Raw genomic sequence first — 18038 nt, 5'->3', positions numbered from 1 at the left:
ATATATATATATATATGCCTTATTCTTAATAATTTATATAGTCTTCTTTGTGTAGTTGTTTTATTATGTCAACATGTTTTATGCACCATTATGATCATCACCAAAAAGTCACTGAGTTCTTAAACATTAAGTAGTTTAAAAATTTATGATCAGAGGGGGCTGGAGAGATGGCTCAGAAGTCAAGAGCACTGGCTGCTCTTTGCAGAGGACCTGGATCCAGTTCCCAGCACCTACATGGTGGCAAACAACCACCCATAACTCTGACCTCCTTGGGCATTGCATGACATGAATGTACTTACATACATGCAGACAATATACTCATACACATAAAATAAAAAATAATGAATAAAACATTTTTTAAATTTATAATTAGAATAGTTTAAAATCTTAAGCATTTAAAGTTTACAGACATCAGTATGAATTTATTCATGAAAATATTATTGTACCAACAATGTTTTGCTTACTACAAGAAGAAAACCCAGGCACATACGGAATTCTTTCTCTTTTCCTTCTCTCCCTCCTGCCTTCCTTCCTTCCTTTTCTCTATTCCACCCCTTTCTTGCTATGTGGTCCAGGCTGGCCTCAAACTCCAGACCCTCTTTCCCAGTCTCCAGAATGCAGTGAATGAAGTTGTGTCCCACCATGCCTGGCAAGACACTGAATTCTTAAACATTTCTTTGAACTTTGAAAATAATCTCATTAAACTTTTACTCCACATTTTAGACTTTCTTCTAAGTGGTGTCAATACATCTTAATATATGAAACTGTGTACATTAACAAATGTTAAATTATGGAGTTGTTAGCCATTTTACAAAAAGATATGTAAACAAAGAAGAAATATTTTTTTCCACTAAAAATAAAAATTTATATATGACTTTTCAAGAAACAGATTGTATACATCTTTATAAATGCTTAATAAAGGAACCATGTCCATAAGTGAGCCACAAAATTTGAGGGTTGGAGGATGAATGAGTTTTCAGTCAAAGATTTAGCATTGGCAAAAATCTATACTATTAGGTCAAACAGAAAGATGAAAGCAAATTTTGTATATTTTCTTTATTTTCAAGATAAAATTTTTTATGACTTATCATGATAAATTCAAAGTAAGAAAAAAATTACATTTAAAAAATTTTATTTATTTTTTAAATTTTATGTATATGAATGTATTTCCTGGATGTAGATAAGTGCACCCGTGTCCAGCAATGCCCGTGGAGGTCAGAAGAGGCTATCGGATCCCCTGGGACTAGAGTTACAGACAGTTGTTAGCTGCCATGTGGGTGCTGGGATTCAAACCCAGGTCAAAAATCACATTTTCTTTCAGGGTTGTTAACTGATCCCTACAGGATCTTCCAGCTTTAAGATGTAGCCTGACCCGGAAGTCCCACATATTTCCCCATGGGCAATTAAATAAAAATCTGAACTGCTTATGTATCACAAAGACCCTTTACAGCCTGGGTTCAGCTTACTGTTTCAGTCCCATTTCTCCTCTGCCTTCTTCCAGAACACTCCTGAAAGATGTGGTACCTTGTGACAGGGCTTCACTGTAGGGGTTTATTTTCTTTGTTTGAAAGCACCATTCCTCTTCATGGAAGAGAGTGCAGAAAGAATGTAAGAGCTAGAAGATAGGGAGAAGGGCTAGGAAATGCCATCTACTGGTCATGACACAAGTCATTACAATCCTGAACTCACAGCTGCTGTGGTTACCTGAACCGGACTGGGACTGGCCCTGGCAACAGTGAGCCTCAAAGCGGGGAGGGCCTATTGGCTACTGGTAAGGTCCTGGGAAAGAGAGAGACATTGTCTTCAATTGTGCACCCACTAGTGAGCCATCATGCTCCACTGGATAGCTCCAAACCCATGGTTACAGTAGATAGCCCTGGTTAAATCCAGTAGGTTGTAAAACAAAAGACAAGAATATGGGAAAGATGTTTATAGGGAAGAGGGGCTGACAGGAATGGGGAGGGTTGGGAGAGAATAATCTGAATGTTTTATACACACGTATGAAATTGCCAAGGGACAAATTTAATCAATAAAAAAGAAAGCAAGCCCCACTTCTTTTCTTCATGACCATGGAAATTCCAACTCCTCCTACTCAAAGTGTTTCTCTTTGGCAACGCTTCTGAAAAGCCCTCTGGCAAAACTAACTCCCCCTCATCATCTGTTTTCCTCTGCAGCTTCATGCAAACTTCTACCGTAGTCTTTATCACTCCAAAATTCAAACAATTGCATTTGCATGTCTGAATTATGAATGCCTGAAAGTTAGAAACTCTCTTCCTCACTGCGGCCCAGTGCAGCAATATAGTGCTGACTTGAAAAATACTTGCTGAAAGACTGAAGATGATAGGTATTCACTGATTTAGCAAAAATTTAAAAACACATGCTGTGTAAGAGATGGAGAAATAGTGAAATGAAGGTGACACTAGTCTGAGGTTTAGACTGCAGTGGAAAGACAGACAAATGAGTAAATGACTTCAATATAGAGGGGCAGAACTTGCTTTGTTTAGTATTTGAAGGTTAGATACACAGGTATTTATGTTCACAAAATATATTTTAAACTGTGTCAGATATCTTGCCTGTCACCAAAGTCAAAGATGCAAGATATCAGGGTTCGTAACTCAAATACGTTTATCTTTGTTTCTGATGATGTCTCAATTTCCATTCATTTTGTGTTAAAAAGTCAGAGGTTTAAGAACAGATTTTCTTTTTCTCTTCTGAGACTGTCATCAGAAACTCTGTCCTCCATTCAGTAAGTATCCTTCCATTTGATTTGACCTATAACATAATTCCCCTGCCTATCTGACTTTACCTCCTTGATATCATACATGAGATATAAAATCTCATGTGCCTTAACCAGGAAGTCAAGGCTAATGCTACCAGTATAAGTCAAGTGGGGATCAAGCAAGTACTTCCTGATGTGATGACATGGGAAAGGCACTTTGTCTTAATGGCAGTCTTCCCACAAATCCATAATCCCTGTTTAACCATGAGCAAACATTCTAAGTGACAGTCTACAAAATAACTACGCATTATCCTCAAAGTAATCAAGTTCATAAAAAAATGAAGGAAAGGTTTGAGAAACTATCACAGCTAGAGGCGACTACAGAGGCCTGGGAATTACATGCAGTGTGGTACCCTGGATGGGATTCTGAAACAGAAGACAGTCATGAGGGTGAAAATAAATGAAATCCAAATAAACCTGTAGTACAATTATTAGTATGATATCCAGGCTTATTTTGTAGTAAGATAAATGTATCATTGTTACAAAGCATGTTAATATTAGAAGAGGTACTATATTGGCTTCCCAACTCATCTAAAAGTATTTAAGAGTGATGAATTTAAAAATTACAACCCTAAATTGAATACTACTCAGCTATTTTGGATTCTGAACTCCCAAATACATCTCTATGAGCAACCTCATAGTGACTGGGCAGCTGAATGCTGGGGAGTTCCTGCTCATCAGGGATGAAAGCCCCTCATACAAGCTCTGAAAAGTAAAGTGGGGATTTTGAATCATGTGGCCAGTGGCACTCCCTGTAGGGTCAAATGTGATAGGCATGAAAAAGGGAGAAGCAAGTCTAACAAATAAAAGAAGTCCTCTAAGGATTTGTCTACAAGACCAAGTGCGCAGCAGCACCGCTCTCCTGGAAAAAATCTGAGCTAAGATGGGGTGTGAATTGGGTGAAGTGAGAGTGAGGGGCAGGTGGACTGAAATAACAAAAGTCATGTTTTTAAATAGGTGTATTGATAAAAACAAATACTTTTATTGCTCTAGTTAAAAACAAGATACAAGGGGCACAGGTCCTAGGTGTTGCCTCTACTCAGGCAGGACCTGCGGGCCATGCCCACTGGTGGCTGGTAATAAGACCCTAAGCACAGCAGGTTCAGCAATGGCTGCCACCTCTATCTGTGGCTGTTCCTTGTTCCTGCAGCTGTTTCCCTGGCCCTACACCTGAGGACTGGTAACACTAGAAAGATGATGAAGATGCCTTATCACTTGTTCCTCCTGGCCCTGGAGGAAGATGTGAACAACAGCAGACACCAAAAAGACCCAACTGGATCTTTGACCATGAAAAAGAAACATTCGATCTGTCTGTCTCCTTGAGCAAATGTGAAAAGTGGTTTCCTCTAATACCGATTTCCCTCCAGTGAGAAATTCAAGTTTGCAAGTAACTGTTGCCTTTGTTTGTTTCACAGAAATGAAAACACAAGTATAATCATGTGAACAGAGTGATGGAGGCAGGAAAAGAGTAGGAACAGCATAATTGAAATTATGAGCCCTCCTGTGAGTCTGGAGCTGTGTCTCCCATCAGCCTGGTGCTGTGGTTGCCTCCAGTGAGCCTGAAACTATGGCTTCCTCCTTTGAGCTAGAACTATAGTTCTCCTCCTGTGAACTAGAGTTGTGGTCCCCTCCTATGAGCTGGAACTATGGTTCCTCTTCCATGAGCTGGAGCTGTGGTCCCCACCTATGAACCTAGAGCTGTGATCCCCTCCCATGAGCTGGAGCTGTGGTCCCCACCTATGAACCTAGAGCTGTGATCCCCTCCCATGAGCTGGAGCTGTGGTCCCCACCTATGAACCTAGAGCTGTGATCCCCTCCCATGAGCTGGAGCTGTGGTCCTCTCTTTTGAGCCAGAGTTGTGATCCTCTCCCTGTAAGCTGGAGTTATGGTCCCCTCCTGTGAGCCACAGGTTCACATTCCTCTGGAGCAGTTTGGAGAATGGAGGACGTCCCAATGTTGGGCAGCAGTTTCAGCCTTCTCTGAGTGGCTGCATTCCTCGTAACTCATACCCTGAAGTCCCAGGTTGTGCATGGCAGTAGCTCTGCCTCTGCGATGGGCTTATACTGGGTACAGGGAGGCTTCTGTCATTTGTAGATTCTAGTCTTGGGGGGACTGACTCTCAAGAATGTACTTCCCACCTCCCTTGATGGCCAGCTATGGCCTTGACTCCACATATGGTCCTGAGCACCCAGGCCTTGACACTGGACCTTTCCCAGTCTCAGGCAACAAGAGGTTTTCCATCATTTTTCCATTGCTCTTCAATAGCCCTGGTATATTTTCACTTGTGTCCTACAGAAAATGTAAAACACCTAATTGAGCTTCTCAAAATAAAAATCACAGCCCAGGAAGTTAAAAATAAGCCAATAAAAAATAAAAATAAGATACAAAAATAAAATCAATTAGTCCAATAAACATTAAGGACCCTCTACCACGATTTTCAGATGCTAGCTATATGAACACAAAATAATTTGTTCTACCCCAGGACAGCTGAGATATGAAACTAAATTGGTGGAATTGGAGGAATTTTATATGTCAAAAGGAATTTTTCAGAGAACAGTAATTTCTTCAAAGGGGAAAATGTAAACAGAACAAGCACATTAAACATATAGCACTACAGATACAGGGCAATGGTTCTTACTCTATGATCTATAAACTCCTTTATATTCTAAAAATCATAGAGGGCCCCCAAGGAGCTCTTCCTTATACTGACAACAACTGGTAAAACTTAACACATTTGAAGTTAAGACTGTCACATAAAGATATTGAATTCATTAAAACACCATTACATATTAAAATTAAAATGTTATTTTAATGAAAATAACATATTTTGGAAATAAAAGTAGCAAAAGAGTGACAACTATTCTGTACTGATGCAAGTATTGGCTGGTATGGTGATACACACCTAAATCTCAACATTCAGCAGCAGAGGTAGGAGGATGGCAAGTTTGAGGCTAGTGTGGTCTATATAGTAAGACTTAGTCTCAATAAATAAATAAGGAGAGAACTGACTCCCCAAGAGTTGTCCTTACCTCATCACTTATGCAGTGGCAGGTGCATACCTAAATAAATAAATAAATAAATAAATGTAAAAACTAACAAAAATACAAAAATTTGGGCATTTATAATTATGTTAATTTTCTAATTTTTACTAAATTCTTATACCTGTTTCTGCATTTAACTAATCTGCTATGATATATTGTTTTGGTTGAAGAAAATGACAAAAGTATGTGCCTCTCAGAAACACCTAATTGAAAAAGGAAGCATTTTTGTAGCTTTACAGGTAACTGACAGATACACTCTTTTCTATCATAATAAAACAAGCAGTAGATTCCTAAAGGCTGGCTGCACTAGGGAATCTAAACTACACCAATGAACTCTTTGTTCTCTTGTTATACTGTAACCTATTAGTCTAATTGACACCCTCAATGACTATTTCTTCCTACACAATTATTTCTAATATCATTTACTGATTATTTGGAAGATAATGATTCAATAAGTTGTGCAGATCTTTCAAATGTTAGGACCCTTCATTACACATAGTATCAAAACAACTCACTCTATCACCACCAACCTCATTAAAGTCTTTGGAAAAGTGTTTGACTCACAATAGCAAATCACAAAGTTTTCCATAGTCTTTTCAAATTCTAATTTTCTTTTGAGACCTCCACTTTTATCACTGACAACAATTTTCTTGGTTACCTTCCACGAATGGCTGTTTTCCACAAATGGCAGACTCACTTTTTGTTCATTTATGAGAAAAAGCACTCAAATATGTCAAGTTTGAATAATCAGAGTTTATATTCTTTCAAATAAAATCTTAAGTTCCAGGAAACAAAGGAGTTTGTTCAGTTTGTAACTTAACAACCCATGATTGCCTTCCTGACGTAAGCATGGTGTTAGGATGCAGTGGGAATGATCTATGCAAACATTCTACCAAGTACTCAGAATATTAATAAGACATTTGCCAAAGAGTAGGATTTATTAAAATTAACAACTTTTAAATCTTCATCAAGAACAGTATTGAGTGGAACTAGTTTTTAAGAAGTTTTAATTGGTGGTGGCAAAGAATTCAATGCTCAGGAATAGTCAGCTGCTGATTTGATTCATGGTGAGTGGCCAGCACTTTTACCTACCATTGCTTTTGCACCAGTTGTGCACATGCCAACACTGAGAGGACAAGAACATTTCAGGATTTGTATGAACATTGTTTTGCTCAGTGGGGACTTATGTTGTGAATGGGCCACACTTAAGAGATCTGCTGACACAGAGGCCAAATCACAGGACTCAGCTTCCTTTTCTAGAATGAGAGGGATCTTGCTTGAGGAGACTCCACAAACCTGAAGGTGTGACTTTGAGCAGTGGTCACTCAGGCCACAGTGTGGAAAGGACTGATAAATATAAGGACGCCAATCTCTATCAGAGGAAGAAAATGAAGAATTATTCAAAATACTAGTCTATGAAGCTAGAGCCCACTTTGGTGGGCTGAGCTGAGGAAAAGGGGTAAGGCCATGAAACCACGTGCAAACTATTCTCTCCCACTTTCACAGTCAGCCACCTCTGAAGCAGGGCTTCTTTTTAAAGGTAGGTGGAAGCCTGAGAAATCCACTGAGGACAACCATTCCAGCTTCTTCTGTTTTATGGTTGTTTTTGCAGTGCTAGGCAAAAACAACCACAATATCTTAGGTGTGTTTACTTACAGGGCCTTGTGAATGCTATCTGAGTGATATTCCCAGTGCCCAGTTCTTTCATTTAAAAAAATGACAGTGATTTCTTTCAAAATAGTTCATTTTTCTAATAAATCTGTCAACTGTTAACAAAACTGAATTACTGTGATACAAATATTAACTTTAGGTAAACCATTTCAAATAGTATATATATCCCACCCTTCTCTTCAAGGCTGGCTTCTGGACCACACAATAAAACTCCCAAATGAAGAGATGAATAGATTCTTAGTGGTGTCTAAATTTCTTGATTTGACAGAACTAATGCCGTATATCTTGAAAGCTATATACAGTAGCTTAATGCTAAGCTTTTTATGCTGAATACAGAACAGAATGAATTTTGCACCAGAATTTTGATGGAGAGGGTTTAACAGTCCTATTCACAGTAGACAGCAGTCTGAGACTGCTTGATAAAACAAGCCTTGGCTATTTAATAACTGCCTCATAAATGCCTCAATATTTAAGAGGAAAGAGAAACTCAAGGCAAAGACCTTTTGAAAACACACTTTCTCACCAGAATCTGGACGCTAAGTAAACATCCGTCAGTGTTCAGCCAGGAAGCTTTGCAGCTGCAGCATTTGTGACTAAAATAACAAGATGGTACTCTCCAAGCAGACGATAAATGATACTGTCAAAGTTTCTTATCAAAAGAAAATAATCTTCTAATGGAATTTATGTAGGAAAAGGCTTCCCACTAAGACCTATTTGGTTCATTGTAAAAACACTGGAAGTATATGTCAGGAAATACCATTTTCTGCTTTGTCATTCTGTTCTCTGTTTATAAGATGGAGATTAACTTTCTCTGTAAACGTATCTTCTCCATGTAGTTTTGTTTGTAAATCTTATTTGTATATTGTTGACTGGAGATCAAATTCTAAATGAACTGACATCTAGACAGTAGTGAAATTGGGGAGCACCCCTTTGAAGAATATCAGATTAAAAATTTAACCTTGCACCAAAATATGATGTAGTCATATTCTAAAGTATACCTCTCTATTTTAATATGGATTAGATCTAAATCTCCCCAAAGGCACAGGGTCTCCAATATCAATGAGGCTGCATGCAAATCAAGAACCCTGCTTTGATTTGGGCAGCCTTGCTAACAGTGAGTATAAACACACCAGCCTGTTAGGATTCTGTATGCAACTGAGCTGAGCTAGTGCTCCGCACCAGCAGGGGAAAAAAAAAATCCCTCATATTTTTGAAAGTTGCCCATCTCTTATCTGTTTCTGTGAAGGTGCCACAATTGCCCAGATAAAACATTTGAGAGTATGTCAGCATTAATTAATGTAACATGACCTGATCATTTCCACAGTTAAGAATAAAGAAGTTTGCATTCTTTAAATCCGAAGCTCAACCTGGAGATTATGCTAAATTGCTTCATTCATAGTCCACACTCCTCTGCTTAAGTCAGAAGGACAGTATTTGTCCCCTCTAGTGATAAACAAATTATACATGAAATCAATTCCACTTCACAATCATTTTCCCTATTGGGTGTTATCTTCCCTTCCCTGCACCCTCCAGTTAAGCCTGCATCCTGTAACTTGCTAATGAGCTGAGGGCTTTCTGTTCCAGGTGGCACCCCCTGCCTGGAAGTCATGACATTTCCCATTTCGAATGCTGCTGGCATTTTTCGACAGCTCCTGCTAACTAGCCTTTTTGACCTGCACTAAGAGGAACTCATCTGATCGAATCCTCTAACCTGCCAATCATTCCAGCAAATGATCTTCACAGTCACTCCCAAGGCAGGAATGGAAGGGGGGAAAAAAGGAAAAGCGAGTGAGAGAATGAGGGAGTTGGTGAGGCTGCTGCCTCTGCTGCTACCTAATGAGAATATTTTAAGTCTCTGAGGCAGCTGAAACACTGAAAAACTGGTGGGAAAATTAGGATACAACTGAATGCCTGGCTCTGTAATTACTGATTTCCTTCCATCCTGAGATCATTTTGAGAGCAACACCTCTGAGATGTGCTAGTTTCTAAAGAACACAAGAATACCCCACCTTACCCAGAGAAAATGGATTCATTTCTCCTGCCACTATCAATATGCAATTCTCATAATCCCACTCTGTCAAACAGCATCCTTCCCAGAATTAATTATGTGCTATAAGCTTGTTAAGTGTGTATCTGTAAACCAGGGATGATTATAATGTTTGTCACAGCCAAGAAAAGCCCTCTTATTTTGTTTTCCTCAGGCATATTTAAAGGCTGCTACTGCTGTCATATAAAGCAAACAGGTACGGTGAGGCTTAGCACTACGTTTAGGGAGGATTAAAGTCCTGACATCCATAGAACTGAATAATTTGAGCACTCTTAATCAATGAAGGTAAAATGATTTTTTTCACATTTGGATTTGGCCTGCCTGCACAGAATCAGTTTATTCGATTACACTGAAATATAGTGGGTCTCCAGTTTACAGACGACCCGATTACTTCACAAAGAAGGATCCAATAGGTGTCTAACTGCCAATGAATCACGACTCTATGTACCGCCCCCCACCCCCGCCGCGCTCTCTCTTGTTTTTGAAATACAGTCTCCATGTAGCCCCAGCTGGCCTGGAACTCACTATGTAGACCAGGCTGGCCTCAATCTCGGAGAGATCCACCTGCCTCTGCCTCTTGAGTGCTGGGATTAAAGACGTGTACCACCATGCCGGGCTCAACTCTGTGTATCTTACTTCTTAATATGGAGTAGGTTTGTTGACCACGGGAAGATACAACATAATTATGAGTTATCATTATACCATTGTTATGTAATAATGTAAAATAAATACTGTACATGATCTAATTGTACATGATAATCACACCTCTTTCCCCATTTATAGTAATTAGGCCAATAGTCCCATTTACAATAATTATTATATGCAATGGAGGGCATTTTACTAATTGCGTTGAAAATGATAATCTAGAGCAGTTAAAACTCCAAGGGCACTACATCTAACACAAACTGCATTAAAATAATGGTGAAAATTAACAAGGAAAAATTTCACTCAAGTGTGAGAATTAAAGATACAGTATTTGATTCTGTGTTCGACATACACAGTGGTATTAACTGTGAGATAAATTCCCATCAATTTCCCTAACATTATATTGTTTTTGCTAGACCTTGAATATTACTTCTTCAGGTGGAAAAGCAGGCTTCTGACTCATTTATAAACTTACTTTAACACCTCTAAGATATTGAAAATTACTCTTTTTGACTATGAAGTAAAACAAATGTGCTTGTGTGTGTATGTATAGAAGCTTTTCTAAGTTCCAAAAGAGACTCAGTAAATTATTCATTTGCACAACCAATTCATGTTGGTTTATTCATAGATGCATCTCAGAGTACTACAAATATTTTGTTAATTATACTTGTAATAATTTAGCCAAATTGTTTAACTTTGCTATTAGAATACATTGTGGGTGAGGTTTTCATTACATCTGTTAGAATTTTAATCTGGTTAAGGCCCTCCCTTGTGCCTGGGCCCCAATGCCTAGCCCTCCCTGATCCCACTCCCCACAAAGCTCCCATGAGAGGGCTATCTCAGAGGGAGTGCTGTGCATCTGTGAGACAATTGGGCACAGTTTCGAGCTTCTTTCTGCTTCCCTTCTCAACACTGTCATTTAGACATTGTCCTCCATGCATTCAAATGTCAGCCCAGACCATCAACCCACTTCAACTCCAACAGCCTCCTTTTATGCTCAAACACTTCCTAAAGTGTCAGCAGACCACAAAGACAGACTGGTGGGACTCAGCTGCTATCCTGGTATTAATAATACAATACAGTGCACTCAGAGCATAGACAATTTCCTCTGTACCCCAAATCCTTAAGATCAACACTAAATGAAAAGGAAAAACAAAGTCCTGAGCTGATAATAACTATGAACTACAAGTGAACGCAAACTTCTAATAGTCGGGCCCAGCACTCTAATAGATGGCTTGATTATTAGCTCCTCACATCCTGTGCCTCCATCTATAAGAAAGCTTTACTCAGATTATGCTGTTGGCTAAATAGTCCCTAAGATATTAACTTAGGTTTTGAAAAGCCAGAAGATACAAGATGCAGTGTTATTTTCCCTGCCACCCCCACATTTTGAAACTCATATAATCTGAAAATGCTGAATCACAAAAAATATAGCCAATTTTTGAGGATCCAGGGGCTGATGAATCAATTTGCAAGGGCTCAAACCAGCGTCTTTTAGCCATTTTCAAACCACAAAAGAAAAAAAAACAACAACAACAACAACAATAACAAAAGTAACCCTAAACAACAACAAAACCCTAATCAGAGAATAGAAAAGGAAAAGCAACGTCAAAAGCTATTATTATTTTTAATTTAAAAAGTATCACTCTTTAATCTCAGCACTTGAGGGGCAGAGGTAGGTAGATCTCTATATGATCAAGGCCAGCCTGGTCTACATAGTGAGTTCCAGGCCAGCTGGGGCTACAGAGAGATCCTGCCTCAAAAAGCAAAACAAAACAAATGAATCATCACACTAATTTCCCTTGTTTTTAAGAAGAAATCACAATGTAATACTTAAAAGGATATCATATACAAATAATTTATGGTTTAGGGGTTGGAGAGATGGCTCAGCAGTTAAAAGCACTGGCTATTCTTGCAGAGGACCCAGGTTTGATTCTGAGCACATACATGGCAGCTAACAACCATATGTAACTCTAGTTCTATGGGATCCAAAGCCCTCTTCTGACTTCTGTGGGCATTGCACGTTATGGGTCCACTTACATATATGCAGACAATACACTCATACACATAAAATAAAAATAATAAATAAAATATTAAAAAATAATATATGGTTCAGAAAAATAATATGTATGTACACACTTGTGTGTCACAGAAATGGGAAGAAAAAGAGAGACTGGCTGGGATAAAGGCATCATAGCAAGGGCAAAACATTAGCACGTGGGAAAGTGAGCAAATGCTATCTTTGTGCAGTGGTTGTGGTCTACAAATCTGATGGGCTTCATTCACAGCTAGCCTGGGGTGCACGTGGTCTGCTTGGTTAAGGTAAAGGACATGGAGTCGGGTGAGAAATAGCAATATTCCAGCCAGTGCTTATCAGGCCAGTGCTTATAATATGCATCATCCGTCTGTGATGTACAGTTCTGTCAGTTTTCCAGTTCTGCTGGGACAATGACAGCCAGGGCTCTCTTCAGATAAAGCCTGAGAGGATACTTGAATTTGTGTTCTCTGTTCCTATTAGCTTCACTAGTGTCAACCACAGAAGACAAAAGAGATGATAAAACGGTACTTGTTTGATAGGAAACATTTGTTGGATCATGCAGAGAATAACAGTTCTTGCAGAAAGAAGAAATCCAGAAATCTTCCTGTTCTGAAAGAAACCTAGACTTAATACTTGACTCTTTTAGATGGTGGTATGTTCTAATAACCTGTTATCTCTCTTTATAGGGAGATACATCTACAGCTGAGAAAGTACATGACTTAAAGAAAAAAAAACCATTTAGTTAATAGCCCCAAATATCACACAGTGAAGATCTAAAATATCACACAACACAGATGCTGTCACTGCATTAAAACGGGAGCTTCCCTCTCACATGCCTGACTTTTACATTGTACCACATGCCAAGAAAGGTGCCTTCTAGCTGCACTCTTGTTTCATACAAGCTTTTGGGAGAGCCAAGATCAGAGCTGCCTTCTGAGGGGTCCTTAAGAACAGGCTGGCCACCCAGTTCACAGTCCAGCTGGTTGGATCAGGCTCAGTCCTGACCTAGAAGCAGCCTGGGGTAAGCCATTCATATAGGGGTGTCTGACCCAGCAGCCTTGCTCTGTACTTACTGATTGATGGCTATAAAAATCAGAGGTGCTCTCTAAGAGGGTTTCAGAATCCAAGGCAGTAAGAGTTCAGGAGCTGACTACTCTAGAAGTAGAAGGACAAAGGGAGAAGACGGCAAGAAGAATCTACAGATGAGCAGGAGAAAGGCAGCAGAAGCCACACAGTGAAGGGAAGATGAAAGCAGTGTGAGTTGACACGGAGACAGAACACGTTACCCACCGTAAAGCACAGCATGGAGGAGAGCCACGGGTGGCTTTTTCTCCTGGAGCAGTTTCCAGAGTCGAGATGGCAAACAGACTAAGGACACTGTTGGTTTCTGTCTGACAGTCCAGTCTTTGTGAAGCCTGCCTGTGTAGCTAAGTAACTGTCAATCTATACTTCTTTTCACATGCCAGTGCTAACTGAGAATGCCACTCGGAGAGATGCCCTTAGCTTCCTTGGTCTCTTGTTCTTGTGGGCACCAGGCTTGTGTCTTTCCCGTTCTCTCAGTCACCTGGCACCTGTCTCCTCCCTCACTTGAATATTTCTCCTCTTTATATAGTCCTCTGTACAGGTTCCTCTGAAGTGGTTTTAATATAGAACCAAAACACATGTTAAAGTAAAGAATTCAGTTTACTTTTCCTGGTTTCTATTTAAAAAGGTAGATGGGAGAAATGTTCTCCATCAGCATGGTCTGAAGAACACTGCGAGATGCTGCTGTGCTCTGGGCCTACCCTGACCAACAGTACCTAGTATTTCAGCTGCAGAACACTGGAAGGGTGGTGCTGACACCAGGAAAAAGATGTTTGAATTGAACTAAAATTAATTAAAAATCATTTAAAATGGGCACATTGTTACTGTGTTACATAGCATGAGCCCATTCTTTCTGATGGAAAAGAAAGGTAGGGGGAAAAATGGAGGGAGGGAGAAAAGGACAATCAAATTTTTTTAGTTTATAAGATGGAAAATTACTTTCCTAGCTTATCTTTACAGTGTCCTAACCCAAATAAGTCGATTATGATACTTCATAAACATATAATGCCTGAATATCTTTGGTTCTTTTTTTAAAAAATCAGATTCATGGGCCCTAGGAATTAGAGCTGAAAACTGTAGGAGTCTGGGTCTTGAGTGTGAGACGCCTGCTTTCAGAGGGTGTGATGGCATTAGCACACTGCTTTGTGACTAGAATCTGATCCTAAAAATACCCCCCACAACCTTGATCCTATTTAACTAAAATTCCTTGAGTAATTAATTCTTTCAATCTTTTTACCTAACAGATTACTTTTGGAAATCCTGGTTTAATGACTGAGTCAAGTAGAAAGTCTAAACATTTTCTTGTTACCATGTAATTCTTAAATGATGTGGACTATTAACCATAATGTGCTAAAATGGAAAGTGAGGGTCATCAAAGGGTATACAATTAACCACCTGCAACTGAATCAAACAAATTATTTCATTCGGCAGACAGTTATTTATAAATTTACTATAAGTTAGTGAAGTCTGATGACCAACTGATTCATTGAAGAGGATATTCTATAGTGAGGACATACTATTTCAGGAACACTATACCACAGAAATCTAAAAGTGAGTATCAGCCGCTCTCGTCCATGTACTAAGAGGAGTAGTCAGCAACCATGCACTTCTTATGTCACTTCAGAATGATTGGAAAGTTCAGCTCTGTATAGGTTTATGGCTGGTATCATCCTATGCAAATATAAGCAATACTACTTGATGTGGTCAATATAGCTGCTGATCTTTTCTGTGAAAAATTTCTAAGCACATTTAAGGCTCTCTTGGACTTTATAGGGTCTCAACTCTTCAATGGTGACCAAACGAGCAGGAACAAGCTATGAAATAGCAAGCTTGCTAATACCACTAGAGGATAAGAAAAATGTACAGAGCTCAGTATTTTGCTCAGCAGTGGCAGCTATTCTACTCTTAACTTAGGTGCCTGTGGTTTTCTTTTCAGTTAATTTTGCTACAAGACTCTAAAACCCAAATTGCTTTCTGCTGCAAAGCAAAATGCATCTCGTTAGCTTTTCCACTAAGGCCAATTTATGCAAATCCAACATTATTAACTAAATAATTGAAGTGACCTTAGTGTGCAAGGAAAGGAATAATGTGGCATTGAGGTATGGGAGAAATATTAGGACTTGAAACATTGCTGCCTGCCCAGTCCCCATCATTTCAAAGGCAGAGGGACATAATGCAAGTTCCACACTGAGGGCCCTGTTGTTCCCCAGGGAGATGGCTAAAACTCTAGCTTGTATTTAGGCTTGCTCTGCCCCCAGTCTCTTCCTCTCCTTCTTTTTCCCAATCACTCTGGGCTTTACAGAGTACTAGGACATTTGAGGGAAATTTAATATGCCACAGTCTACTCTAAATAGTTTGACAGATAAATCAATAACCAGAAAATGAAAGACTAGGGGAGTATATGTTTTTCTCTACAGATAATTTATTAGCATAGACTTTTTGCTCCATAGTGTCTTTATTTTGAAATCCAGTACTGGTCTGCAAAAGACCATGCCGTATGTCAGAGGTCAATAAATAGGCTATGTTATTTGATTTCTAACATGGACACATTTGACTTTTTAAAATAAACTTTCAAAAATGAGAAATTAAAATGTTAGAATTCAGTTTTTCTGAGAAGACCTGAGATGTTTTGTGAGCAGTCTGCTGAATGGGGATGAGCTCTAAGCAATAGCAGTAATACTGAAGCTTTCAAAGTTGAGGTGAAAAAGACAAAACTCTTAAGTACTGTTACAAACAATTCTAGAAAAAAGCTTCCATTACATTCCCATTCCTAGATCTAGTGTAAAAACACACTGTAAAGCTTCAAATACTGATGGCTGCAGTCCTGAGCATCAATTTTTTTTTTTTCAATTAATGATCGTCAAGACTTTCTGGGTAATGCTGTGTCCAGTCAGCTCCTTTTGATTTTACAAGAATGAGCTGATCTGAAACACATCGTAACAGCTCTGACTGGACAGGTCAAGACAGTTCAGAAGAGCCAAGAAGAAAGGACATGGTCCTGTGACTGAAATTTAGACTTGCTTGGGTGCATGAGGCACTAAAACAAAGAACACTTTTTGTTCTCATTCTACTGAATTAGCTAAGGGCTTTAAGAAGCTGGGGCTAAAGACTTAAAAACAAATGCTACAGCCCTCATGAACCCCAATCATTCTTAGAACCAGGACGTAACTGGTCAGAAACTCAGCCCCAGTCTATCTGAGCAACTGCAGCTCAGAGTAGGATCCCAGATGCTACTAAAGTACACTTCTAGGTAACCTCATATCCACTGGGCACAAATAACCTGAAGAAAGAACTGTATTCCTTCCTATGTAGTGGCACCTTTAATAGCCACATCTTCTGACCAGCATTTAGACATCATATTATATAGGAATTTTTGTTCTTCAAATCACCCATAAATCATCTCCATACCCCTAGGCCACCACAATCAAACTCCATGTTGAGGGGATAAAAAGTTAAGTACTGAAATGGCTCAAGATACTGGCAGATCTTTCACAGGGCAATATACACATTTGAATTTACTGTCTTTCCCACACTGTCTACTTAGCTTCTTGACATATTTCAACACAGGAGAACAGGCTATGGAGATGGCTCAGTCAGTGCTTGTGATGCCAGCATGAAGACCTGAATTTGATTCCTCAGAATCTAATTTAAAAAGAGAAGCTAGGTGTGCCAGCCCATGCTTGTAATCCCAGCGCTGAGAAGGCAGAGCCAGGAGGATTCCTGGGGATTGCTGGCCAGGTAGTCTACCTGAATCATCAAGCTCCAGGTTCAGCAAGAGATCCTGTCTCAAAAAATAAAGTGGACAGCGACTGAAGGAGACACTTGATACTAACCTGTGGCCTCTACACATGCGTGTACATATACACAAATATGTATTTATATAAGAAAGAGAGAAAGAAAGGAAGGAAGGAAGGAAAGGAGGGAGGGAGGGAGAAAGGGAGGGAAGGAAGGAATAGCAGCTGTTCATGTACATATCCTTCAATGCCCTTCAATACTTAGCTATGGAGCACACACAGGAACAAGGAACATGCATACACTTCTCTATATGAATCAGTATGAGAAAGCCTTCCCCACAAAGGGAAGCTCTGTTATTAAATGTTATAATGATGTTAGTATGATGTTATAAAAACACCAGACATTTCTATTTGGTAATCCAGGAAGGCACAGCCTTTCAGAAATTGCTATCTCATGCTTGTCACTGGGCATGGATGGGGACTGCAACAGGTTGACAAGCCTGGGCATCATCATGTTCAAATTCCACTCCCTATCTGTAAAGTAGTAGAGGTCAAAAAATCAAATCATGAAAAACACAAGCTTTACTATGGTAAGTCTGTGCCAGGGTCCAGACAGGAATCAGAAATCAAAGAGGGAGGTAGTTGCCAGCTGAGCTTAAAATAGGGAACGTTTATCCTCTCTCATTACACAAAACTTCAGGTAGGAACAGGAGTGGGGTATTGTCAGAGTTGCTGATATTTCATGACAAACCAGAAATCTATACACGTCTGTATAGAATCTCCCACCTTTGAAATGAGAGCAACTAATTAAAAATAGTATCAATCAAATATTGCCCTAAGTCTGTGGCTTAGGTGCAGCTCAAAGTGGACCTTCTACTAACCTCAAGAGTAAAGATAATCTATTCATGACAAAATAGTTTGCTTGGGATGACATAACTGAAGTGCAAAACACAATGTAATTTTTGTTAGAACCTAGTAGGTGTCAGAAAATCTAGAAATG

At 39.3% G+C, this 18038-nt stretch overlaps 1 protein-coding gene across 7 annotated transcripts in view; it reads right to left on the bottom strand.

Annotated features, from left to right (window-relative positions):
* Cdk14 (cyclin dependent kinase 14) overlaps positions 1–18038 on the bottom strand; it is a 633917-nt gene that overhangs the window by 69638 nt on the left and 546241 nt on the right. The gene's annotated exons all lie outside the window — the stretch shown is intronic.

This window comes from Nannospalax galili, unplaced genomic scaffold, assembly GCF_000622305.1.
Source record: "Nannospalax galili isolate Female #2095 unplaced genomic scaffold, S.galili_v1.0 scaffold85, whole genome shotgun sequence".
NCBI classification, from domain to species: domain Eukaryota; kingdom Metazoa; phylum Chordata; class Mammalia; order Rodentia; family Spalacidae; genus Nannospalax; species Nannospalax galili.
This window is presented reverse-complemented; position numbering and strand designations above follow the sequence as displayed.